The sequence below is a fragment of the Canis aureus genome, chromosome 5, assembly GCF_053574225.1.
Source record: "Canis aureus isolate CA01 chromosome 5, VMU_Caureus_v.1.0, whole genome shotgun sequence".
Lineage (NCBI taxonomy): Eukaryota > Metazoa > Chordata > Mammalia > Carnivora > Canidae > Canis > Canis aureus.
Window position 1 is genome coordinate 40,354,252 of NC_135615.1, and position 10,701 is coordinate 40,364,952.

Genomic DNA, 10,701 nt, shown 5'->3' on the forward strand with positions numbered 1-10,701 from the left:
TATAAAAGTTACTCAGTTCTGTTATTTGTGAGATCAGTACCAGATTGAATTACTATCTGTTGGCATAGGGCCCTAAAAAGCTTACTTCGTTATTAATCTTTTACATGATTAAATGCCTTTCCTAATCAGAGATTACCTAAACATTGGGAAAAAATGAAAAGGGCAGTATGTTTACAAACCAACAAATAATATGGCTGTAGTGTATCACAGAACATAAAGAAATACATCTGTGAAAGAAACATGTATTGTACACACACACAGATGTCTGCTTGCACACATGCCCATACATACACGTGTGCTCACATGGTTATAAAGCAAGACCTAATGTGATGCAATTTCTGGCTCATTCTTTAGTTTTGCATTTTTTCTTCATCATATGTGAGCAGCTCCTTGTCACCTTCCCACTCTGGAAGACAGTATGGAGAAGATTATGACCAAATTCTTCAAGGTACCTTTTTCTCAAGTGTAACCAATTTCTCTGTCGTGTCCTTTGTAGAGATAATCAGCCCTTTCTGGGCCTTTTGTGGGGATCAGCACCTGGGTCCTTGAAGACCTTAATCCCAAGGCCATGCACTACCTGAAAGCAAAATTCAAAGGCTACCTTGTTAATTTCTGGAGCAGTGCTCCACCAGCACCAAAGGAAGTATTTTAATACTTCGTTTTTGAGTTTTTTTTGTTTTTTTTTTTTTGTTTTTTTTGGTTTATACCTTCTACAATCTCACGTGAGGTGTATCTGTACCATCTCCTTGACTAACTGGGATAACATGGCAGCAACTTGTCACCCTTTGAATTCTCAGTAACAGGGAATTCCTTACCTAAAAAATCTAAAATCTTTAGTATAGTGTTAAGAGGATTTCAAGAATCAAGTCTAATTATTAGTGGCGCTTCTGTACAGTTGGATACTATTAAAAGTCTTGAATCTCCATCCCCTGTTTTCTCACATTATGAATGCTATAGCTATCCCACACTATAGAAACAGCCACTGATGAAAGCTGTGTTACTCTATGTGCAAAGAAGCATCTTTGTCATGGTCTTTCCCTCAAGCTGTTGTGCTACTGTGTTCTGCCAATGGAACAGAATAACCTGGAACAGGATCTTTTGTTCTGTATTTTTAATTAGAGCAATCCCTGCTACTGTTATCTGTTCCTTTGAAGTTAACCAAGTGAACAGGCGCTCCTCGCCAGTGAGGTCTTGGAAGGAGACTCCCCTGGAGCCGAAATCACCTAACTCGTATACCATCTAGATTATTGCAAATTTCTAAGAAATATTTGGCCAATATTTTCTTCTGCTTTCTAGAATTTGTAGCCACTGTGATTGGGTACCAGGCCAGAACAAGAACAGCCTCAATCCAACTTGTAAGCCAGTAACACTCTGAATCTGGGTTTTCTACTGTGAAGAGAATATTTCCTCCGACAGTGACAGAACCCTTAGGAACAGCTCTTATTTCTGTTGGAAGATGTCAGTCACGTTTCTTAAGAATGTAGTTCCATCCCTTTTCATTAAAGACACCATCTTGGAAAGTTCACTTATCTTTTATTCTGCAATGTTTCTTCTGCTATTCATCCTACCTAGAGTATTTTTTTTTTTTATTTCCGACACTGTCCTTTTCCCTTTTATAAGTATGATCAGGGTGTCTTTTATATCTCCCATGCCTTCACTTAGCTCAGTCTTTCTTCCAGTTTGTTGAGGGGAGCAGCTGGAGTGCTGGTGGTGTTTTATTTTTTAACCTAATGGTGGTGGATACTGGTGTTTGCTTTATATTACATTAGTACATTATATGACATCGGTAAATTTTATTTCTCTTTGAAGCACTTCTCTGCATGTGTATTGTATTTCAAAATGAAATGTTAGATGATTCAAGAAATCATATTAGCTCCACATTCAAAACATCCCAAATCCAAGGACTTTTCATCATTTCCACCATTCCTATCTTGATCCAACCTTTTATCATTCCTTAAGTTGCTGATAGCACCACCCCATTAGCCTTCCTTCTTCTGCCTTTGCCCATGCAGTCTACTTTGAGCTCATGGGCTAATGACATGGATTTAAAATACAATTTAGAGCATGTCATCCTTTTGCTGAAACCCAGTGGCCTCCCAGCTTATTCAGAATCAAAGTCAAAGACTTTTTATAGCTTGCATAGCTTTACATGATCTGACATCTTCTTATCTCGAACTTTTTTCTTCGAACTTGTTCCCTCTATATTAACCGCACTAGCCATCCTTGTGTACTTCTAAAGTCCTGTCCCTGAAGAAGGGACACTAAACTCAAAATTTCCCGTGTCTTGATCCTCTTCCCACTGATAGCTCCATGGTTCACTTCCTTATCCCCATCAAATCTACATTAATACTTTAGCTTCTTTGCAAGACTTTCCTGATGTCCCAGTTTAAATGAGTCTCCTTTCACAGGCATCCATATTCCCTTTTCTATTTATTTATTTTTTGCATAGTACTTACCACTATCAGTCATATTGTATATTTTAAATTCATTTGTTCTTTATCTTCCTCAAACTGAACATACACTCTGTAAGGGAAATTATTTTTGTTACTTTTAAAAAAATTAATAGCTTGATGCTTCAGTGCCTATATCGGTATCTCATGTAAATTATGTACTCAATAAGTATTTGTTGAGTGAATACTCTTAAATCATTATTCTCTACTTTCAGGTAATTTTCCTCCTTGAAATAAAAAAAAAAAGCCTCTATTGTTTATTTCAGTGGCTTGTACATAATGGGCAATTAATAGCTGTTTGTTGAATGAATGACTCCATGCCTAGCTAGTGGCAATGTAGTCCTGTTTTCCTAATGGTTACAGATGGGGAGTAGGAGTATGCACTCTGATGTTCTATTCTTGGCTTTTTCTCTGACTGCATTCAATATGTATGAATATTCATTAGCCGTTTATTTTGGGACCGAAATATCAAACACTCATTTAGTAAACATGTTGGTATGGAAAACACTGGACAGGCCACTGCCGGTTGAAACAAAGACCACATATTCTCCAGGATCCCAAAATATGCCTGCAAAATGAAATGTGTCCCGGCATTGTATCGTGTGCTGCTAAATGTGCATTTGCATATGCAGATACCGGCTTCATCCCACAGATCAGTTAATTGCCAATACAAAGCAGCCACTGAGGACATATTTGCTTCTCTTGTAAAGGCCAATACCGTTGTGTGGGCCACAAATGAAATGCATGCTGTTGGATCTGCAGGAATAGTTTTAGAGACTGGACAGGATTACCTCTTTGCTGAAATAAATTAGAGAGCTGTTGCTGTCAGTTCTAAAAGCCCCTGCTTTCTCAAACAGGAAATACTGCTTGTTTTCCATGACAATGTGCGGCTGGTCAGAGAAAAAACAAACAACTCCCTCTTTGCCTCAACCCTGGCACATTTGGAATGACAGCCATCGCTCACCTGTCTTTACTTGTGCCTGCAAGAGCCACAGGGTCCCCGGGAGAAGAAGCAGGGTGACCTTGCTGACAGGTCACAGTGTTCTGTGGCAGTTATGCTGCCAACCTTGACCCTACTCCATATGAGGAAGGTCTCTCTGAAATCTAATGGCCAGCCCTACAAAGGGGACTTAGAAGCTCACTGGCCAGTGTGCAGACTATCATAGAACTCTTTGCCATTTTGTGAAGATCTACTTGAAATATTTGCACAATGTTAGAGTAGGCATGTGATCTAACATCATCACTTTACAGATGGGATAATGCAGGCCCAGAAAAGTGAAGTGACTTGTCCAAAGCCACAGAATTAGTTACTTCCAGGGTAGGATTAGAACCCAGATCACCTGGCTTTTCTTACCTCGGTCTTTCACTGTGTGACTGTCACAGTCATGGGCCTGCCTGTTAACCACACTGGATCTCAAATATTCACATTTTTAAGAAGTCACCCAAGAAGCAAATTAAAAATGTAGATCATTGGGACTTCCCTCTCAGAAATTGTAATTTGGAAAGTCAGAGGTAGAGCCGAGGAATTATGCTTTAGCATGTACCCCAGGTAAATTTAATGTAGATAACATCAGGCTCTATAACTTGAGGAATTTTAGTACTTGACGGAAGGTCAGGGAATATGCATGGTACATATATTAGCACTACCACTGCAGAGCCAAAAGACCTGTGTTTATAGTCTCAGTTTTGCTACTTCCTGACCAGATGTATTTGAACGATTGTATTTTTCAGCCTCTCTGAGTCTCAGTTACCTTACCTGTAAAATGAGAACTCACTAGGATCTTGGGAGAATTATACACACATGTGTGTGTGTGTGGATAAAGCCTGGGGTGCTTTGTGCATAATACATTGTTAATAGATACTAGTTGTTGTTGTTGATTATATATCTTATACTTTTAAATATTCCTTAAGTAGCAAGTGGTATTTTTGATATTTTGAGACAGCAACTAAATCATTTCCCAATTTCATTTACATATGTAAATAATATATGTAAAAATATAGATATATTTCCCTTTCTCTCTACCCTAGTCTCCATCACTTCTCCCTCAACCCCACCATATCTCTAACAGAAAATACCTGTGTAGGAGAACAGGGATGATATCACTGAGATAGTTCATCTCATCTTTAAAATGTTATATTCTCTTTCCTTCCAGTGAGCCTTAACTAAAATGGCCAATTGCATTCAATAAGCCTGGTGAGAACTTACATTTCTGATTGCGAGGAAATATGTTTAAGTAATTTGGACATTTCAGTGTGTTTATTCCCACTTAGGCTGGAGGTCTTTCGGTCCAGTGAGCTTGTCAAATGCAGTGAAAATAGACTCAACCCAGGTTGTCATTTCTATGTATAAGCCAACAGGATACTAAAAATAGTCTACTGAGAGATAAAGTAAATAAGGGCCTCAAATCATCCAAAATAGTGACTCGAGTGCTACTTTATCATCAATTGTCTGAAATAACTTGATTGCAAAGATTCTGAGGCTAGACAGTAGAAATAAACTCAAGTGTGAAGTGACAGCTATGCCAGGGAAAAGGAGATGGATGTCTGAGAATTTTGAGCAACTTTGGGGCTATCTGAGCACTTTAGATAGCACAGATCACCTAGGGATCAGATACTCTGTGATTGACCTTGCATTGTTTTTAAAAAATGTGGAGAGAGGCAGTCAGCTTGGCTACAGTGATGTATTTTATTATTGAAAATGACTCTACACATCCCATCCTAGTTGGTGGTGATAGCACTAGTAATTCCAGTATTGGGATTGCATAGAAGGGTTTCTCTTTTTTTCTTCTAAAAATTTAGATAGGGAGCATGGCAAGTGAAAATGGGACCTTGGCATTGAGGAAGGCCAAGTTTTGAAAACAGTTCCACACATCCCAGATGGGTGAAGTTGCTTGGGATTTTGAAGGTTCTGCTTCCTCATCTGTAAAATAAGAGTCCATTGCTGCCCGTAAAGGGTCATTTATGAAATTTATGAAATATATATATAAAATTTTTAACATGTAATTTAATTATGTAAACTCCCTGAATATAGGAGATGATCAATAAATGCTTTCTCCTTCACAGCAGGATTAGTGGTAATAAAAATATTAGAAGAAATGGGGCACTTTTCAGAACAGTGTCCTAATTCTCCTTTAATCTTCTGTCTGAACTTAATATCCAGGTTTTTTGAATTATAGCTGACTCAAAAATGAGTTTTCTCAATGGAAATAAATAAATGATGAAAATGTCGAAGAGAAGGAAGAGATTCAAAATAGTCTAGGATATTTTAAACACATGAAGACCAACAGGATTAATAGGCCAGAATCCATGCGATATATGATTATACCTCAGATCTGTGCTTATTATTACGTATTTTGAGCAGTAGGAGGTAGGGGTCTCCATCTGAATCTACTTAAAAACAGATAATAAATTTCAAATGTTTTTATCCATTGATGAAACTCTCCAATGCCAAGACCCTGAGCAGAGTTTTTAGATGACTAAATTACTACCAATCTCTCTCCAGACTGGTAGACTAGGAATGAGTTCCAAGGTTCCGTGGGGGTCAACTGAGCCTTTGTGAGTGCACCTGACCTTCCTCATGGGTGCTCTGTGGTCCTGTTGTTCATCTTCCCTTGGACCCATCAAACTTTGCTGGTTGGAAGGAGGTAATAAGCTTATTTAAACTGAGGTGTAAGTGACCGATGGTGTTTTGTAAATATTCTTAAGTCAATTTTTTTGCAGATTTGAAGAGGAATGAATCTCTGCATATTTAACACTGAGACTTAAGTGATGAAGAATTTAGTGCATACAGTGTCAAGCTTTTTAAAATAACCATTTTCACACACATGCACAAAGGTGGTATGCTGTATACTTATTTGTAAACTGCTCTTGTATACTGACCATTTTCATTTCATTATATTTTTACATCATTATTATATCATGTTACCATTCTGAACTTGTGTTTCATGGCTGGAAAGGTAATTTTTCCTAAGACTTGGCTTCTGAGAGCTAACTAGAGATTAATATTTTCATACAGGAATACTTTCAGAGTTTCATGACAAACTTCTTAAAGTTCTAGAAGTAAAATTGCCAGGCCATATGGTACGCAAATTTTTAAGATACAGTGACATATTATCAAAGTGAAGATTACCATCCAAGTTAAAGAGAATGAGCACTTTCTCAGTGTTACTCTCACTGAGTATCATTATTAAAAGCAATCTAGAGGACATGCAAACTCACAGCATGTTTTTTTACCTGACTATATGGCCAATCGATGGTAATGATGGGATATTATTGCCTACTCTGTTGAAAGCCTATTTTGTCCTCTGTTTTGTTGCCAGCAATGCCCCTCTCACAGCTAGAGTCAGCAGCTATGAACATCTGCAAGCTTGATAAGAGCACCGTAAGAGTACAGTGAAGGAAGCAGGATTCTGTTTCCCTCCAAGCTAACAAAGACATAATTTAACAATTTCTGAAGGCCAATGCAGTGACGCAACCCCAGTGGGTTTCCTTTAAGAAGGAAACCGCATGTGTTCACGTCTTTCTATTTTGAGAGTGCAATAAACACTTACAAATAATGTGGAGATGCTGCTAGAAATGGAATGATTCAAAGATAGGGCCTGTACCAAATGTCAGTGTGTACAAAAAATCCAATCACCATTATAATCAGATAAGGCCTCTTTCTCCTGTGGGCAATAGGTTGTCTTTATAGATACCTTTTTTTTTTAAGGCTATGAAAAGCAAAATCAATTCTTGCTTTATTTTTATCTGAAATACTTATGAAACCATTTTTACCCTTCTGTAATCTGAAGTGGAAAAACCAAACTGCAATTGCCTTTTTTTTTTTTTTTTTTTTAATGAAAGCACATATAATTAATGATTGCCCAAGGTGGTACTGTAACTTGGAGATAGGTGATTTGCTCTGGCTCCTTCAATTCTTAAAGAACTGTTCTGATAGGGATAATTGGATATAAACTCTAGCATCATTTTGTGATGAAATAATAGCAAAATAAGATGAAAATCATATAAATGCTGAATGGATTAGGTCTCCATTGTAGGCCTTTTGTCTCTTGCTACTTGGAATGCTCTTCCTTCACCATTTCCATCCCACACACCATCCATTTGGTGATGACTGCCAATGTCTATCCCTGACCCAGAGCTCACTTTTTTAGCTCCCTGGATATCCATTTGCTTCTTGACGTGTCAGCTTGCAGTTCCCCAGTGCCCATAGAGCATGGCAACTCTGAAATCCATAAGCGTCTCCCATAAAATGGATCTTCTTGTAGCCTGCCTGAATGAAGGCAAAGAGCCAGAGCCACCTCATCAGCAAATCTCCTTTTTTCCATTCAGGTATATTAAATGCATCCATTTCTTTACCTCTGGCCCTTGTCAGCTACTTCCTCTTGCACCTGCACAGGCCTCCTCCCTACAAACCACTGCAGTTAGTGTCCTCCACTCTCAGGCTCCCTGCCCTATCCCATCCCTCCCCTTGACAGGGTTCCCCCCAAGAATGGTAGAAGTAGTCTTCTTAGGCCTCAAACATGATCATATCACCTCCAACTTCAAAATGTTCTAAGGGATTCTCATTCATTTATGATACTGGAAATGTCTTAATGAGGCCTACACAGGCATTATTTTGCACTATAATCTGTCAGTTTCTTATGCTAAAGCCATGTTATCCTTCTTCTGATTTCTCAATTGTATCATGCTGTCACCTGACAGAAGTTTTTGCATACCTGCCCCCCGTAGCCTCCCCTTCCCCTAACCCATGACAAATTTATCTTCCTTTCCATTCTGTTTATTCCTCGTCATTCTTCATTCCTCACTTCCGGCATTGTTTCCTTGGGAAAACTTTGTCTGACCCACCAACCTAGGAGATATTTCTCTAGTCTCTGCTCTCACAGAATCTCCTTTCCTTCCCTCATATTAATTAGGTCAATTTTGTAATTACACACCTGTTTTGGGGGATTGATTAATGTCTGTCCAATAAGCTCTGTGAGAATGGACTATATTAGTTTTAGTAGGGCTGCTGTAACAAGTTACCACCAATTGAGTGACTTAAGCAGATACTGATTGTCTCACTGTTCCAGAGACTGAAGTCCGAAATCAAGGCATTGGTAAGTTTGGTTCCTTCTGAACTCTGTGATGGCAGGATTGCTTCCTGAGTCTTTGGCTTAGAGTTGGCCATCTTCTCCTGTGTCTTCACATCATCTTCCCTCTGTGCCTATCTGTCCAGAGTCCAAATTTCTCCTTTCTATAAACACACCAGTTATATTGGATTGAGGCTTATCCTAATGACATCATCTTAACTAATTATATATGCATTGATCCTATTTCTCAATAAAGTCACATTCTGATGTTCTGGCAATTAGGACTTTACCACATTTTGGGAGACAAATTCAACCCACAGCAGTTGCCATGCCTGTTTTGTCCAGCAACATGTCCTCAGTGCTTAGCAGTGTCAGAATCATAAGGGAAGAGGTAAATTATACTTCTTAGCATTCACGTAGTCATACTTTTCAGAAGCAGGCATTAGGGATTTAACGTGGCAGGATAATTCCTATATTTTTTTCTCTTCCTCCATCTTTACCATAAAGTTTTATTTTTCTAAAAAAAGAATGTGCCGGGGTACTTTCAAAGAGAATTGTTGAATACAACATCATGTAGCTGTAATTTTTACCTGAATTCAATGATGAGACTGCCCGTTTATGGGAACTCAACAAATTTTTATGTAAGAGAAACAGGGTGGATGAGGTTGATGGCAGAGATGGGGAGGAAACTCTATTCCAAGTGGCTTTATGGATTTGAAAACACAGCCTGGAATATGAACAGAGAGGCCTACTGCTCTCCGTGCCTGAGACCTCAAATGTGACTTGGCATTCTCCAAAGATTGCTGCCACAAATCTTCCATCCCAGTGCTCTTCTGCACTGTGGTTTTGTCACTCCCACACAGACACTGTCTGTCACTCCATACCCTTGAACATGGGCAGGCCCTGTGATGACCTTAAACAATCCAGTGTGGCCAAATGGACACTGTGCCACTTTGTGCTTTCACCTGGCCCAGCCATTTTCATTATTTTCTCTCTGAAGTGCAGCACATGTTAGAAGTGCGACTATCCTATTGTCAGAAGACCAAGCCTCGTGGAAAGGCCTGTGGAAGATGTGAGGCTACGTGGAGAGAGGGAAGGAGGACAGGAACGATGGGGTGCCAGATCTGAGAGTAATGAGGCCATCATAGATTCCAGCCTGGTTGAGCCTTCACGTGACTCCAACCCCAGCTGCTGTCTAACTGAATCCTCATGAGAGACCATTGATCAGAACTGCTCGGCCGACCTGAGTCAACCCTCAGGACTGGGAGACAGAATAATCAATTATTGTTTTAGGATAATTTTAGGGTGGTTTGTTATGCAGCTGGAGGTAAGCAGAACTGTCAAATGAATATTAATGCCTTGCATATAGCAGGTGCTAAATGTCTTCTTTTTGGTGAACAGATACATTTGTCTCCAGGGTCCAAAGAGAATGGACTTAAAGAAAACAGAGAAAGGAAGCTTTTGTGCAAGATGTGAAACACCTCCTCCTATAAGTTTCCTGTCAGAATGTTTTTTTGTTGCAAAGTCTGCTCCACTGGAAGGCTTTCAAGATGCTAAGAGAGCCGACCTTAAATGTTTCTTTCCACTGTCAGGTCAGGCAACCAGCTCAGACCTCAGGAACCGCGGAGGCTTTGGGAGGGAGTTCTTGAATAGTGAGAATGAGAGGTGTGAAATAATTGCTTGGTTGGCAGCTGGAAACTGAGAATTTTATTCCTAGAAAGTGTTAAGATTTGAAGAGAAGGCATTTAGCCACTTGAATTCAATGTCTCATCAAAGTGTTACCCTCTTCTCTGCCCCTCCCCTACCCAAAACCCAACCTCCATCTGGATCGTTTCACTAAGTGCAATGTTTTTATATAACTAATCTGAGTGATGAACAGTCTGTACTTGGAGGCTGACCGCTGGCTAATTAGCCTCAAGTTGCCTTCATTTTTGTTGGTTTAAAAGGCTAGGGTGGGTGATAGAGAGAGGTAGTTATTTCTTTATTGATAAGTTTTGCATAGGATTAAGAGAGCTTCGTGCATCAAAGCAGACTCTCGCTTATAGAAATAAGCAAATCTCAGATTTTTTTAAAAAAAGAAACCCCACATGCATAGTTGTCCAAGTATAGGAAAAATCTTTATGTTGGAGCTCTCAAAAATATAATTCTCAATACTTAGGTGTGTACAGACACACAAACACAGT

The 10,701-nt window shown here is 39.2% G+C and overlaps 1 pseudogene; it reads right to left on the reverse strand.

The window, feature by feature from the left end:
- Nucleotides 1–321: 321 nt before the first annotated feature.
- On the reverse strand, nucleotides 322–2,221 carry LOC144313553 (nicotinamide phosphoribosyltransferase pseudogene; annotated as a pseudogene).
- Between the last annotated feature and the right edge of the window lie 8,480 nt (nucleotides 2,222–10,701).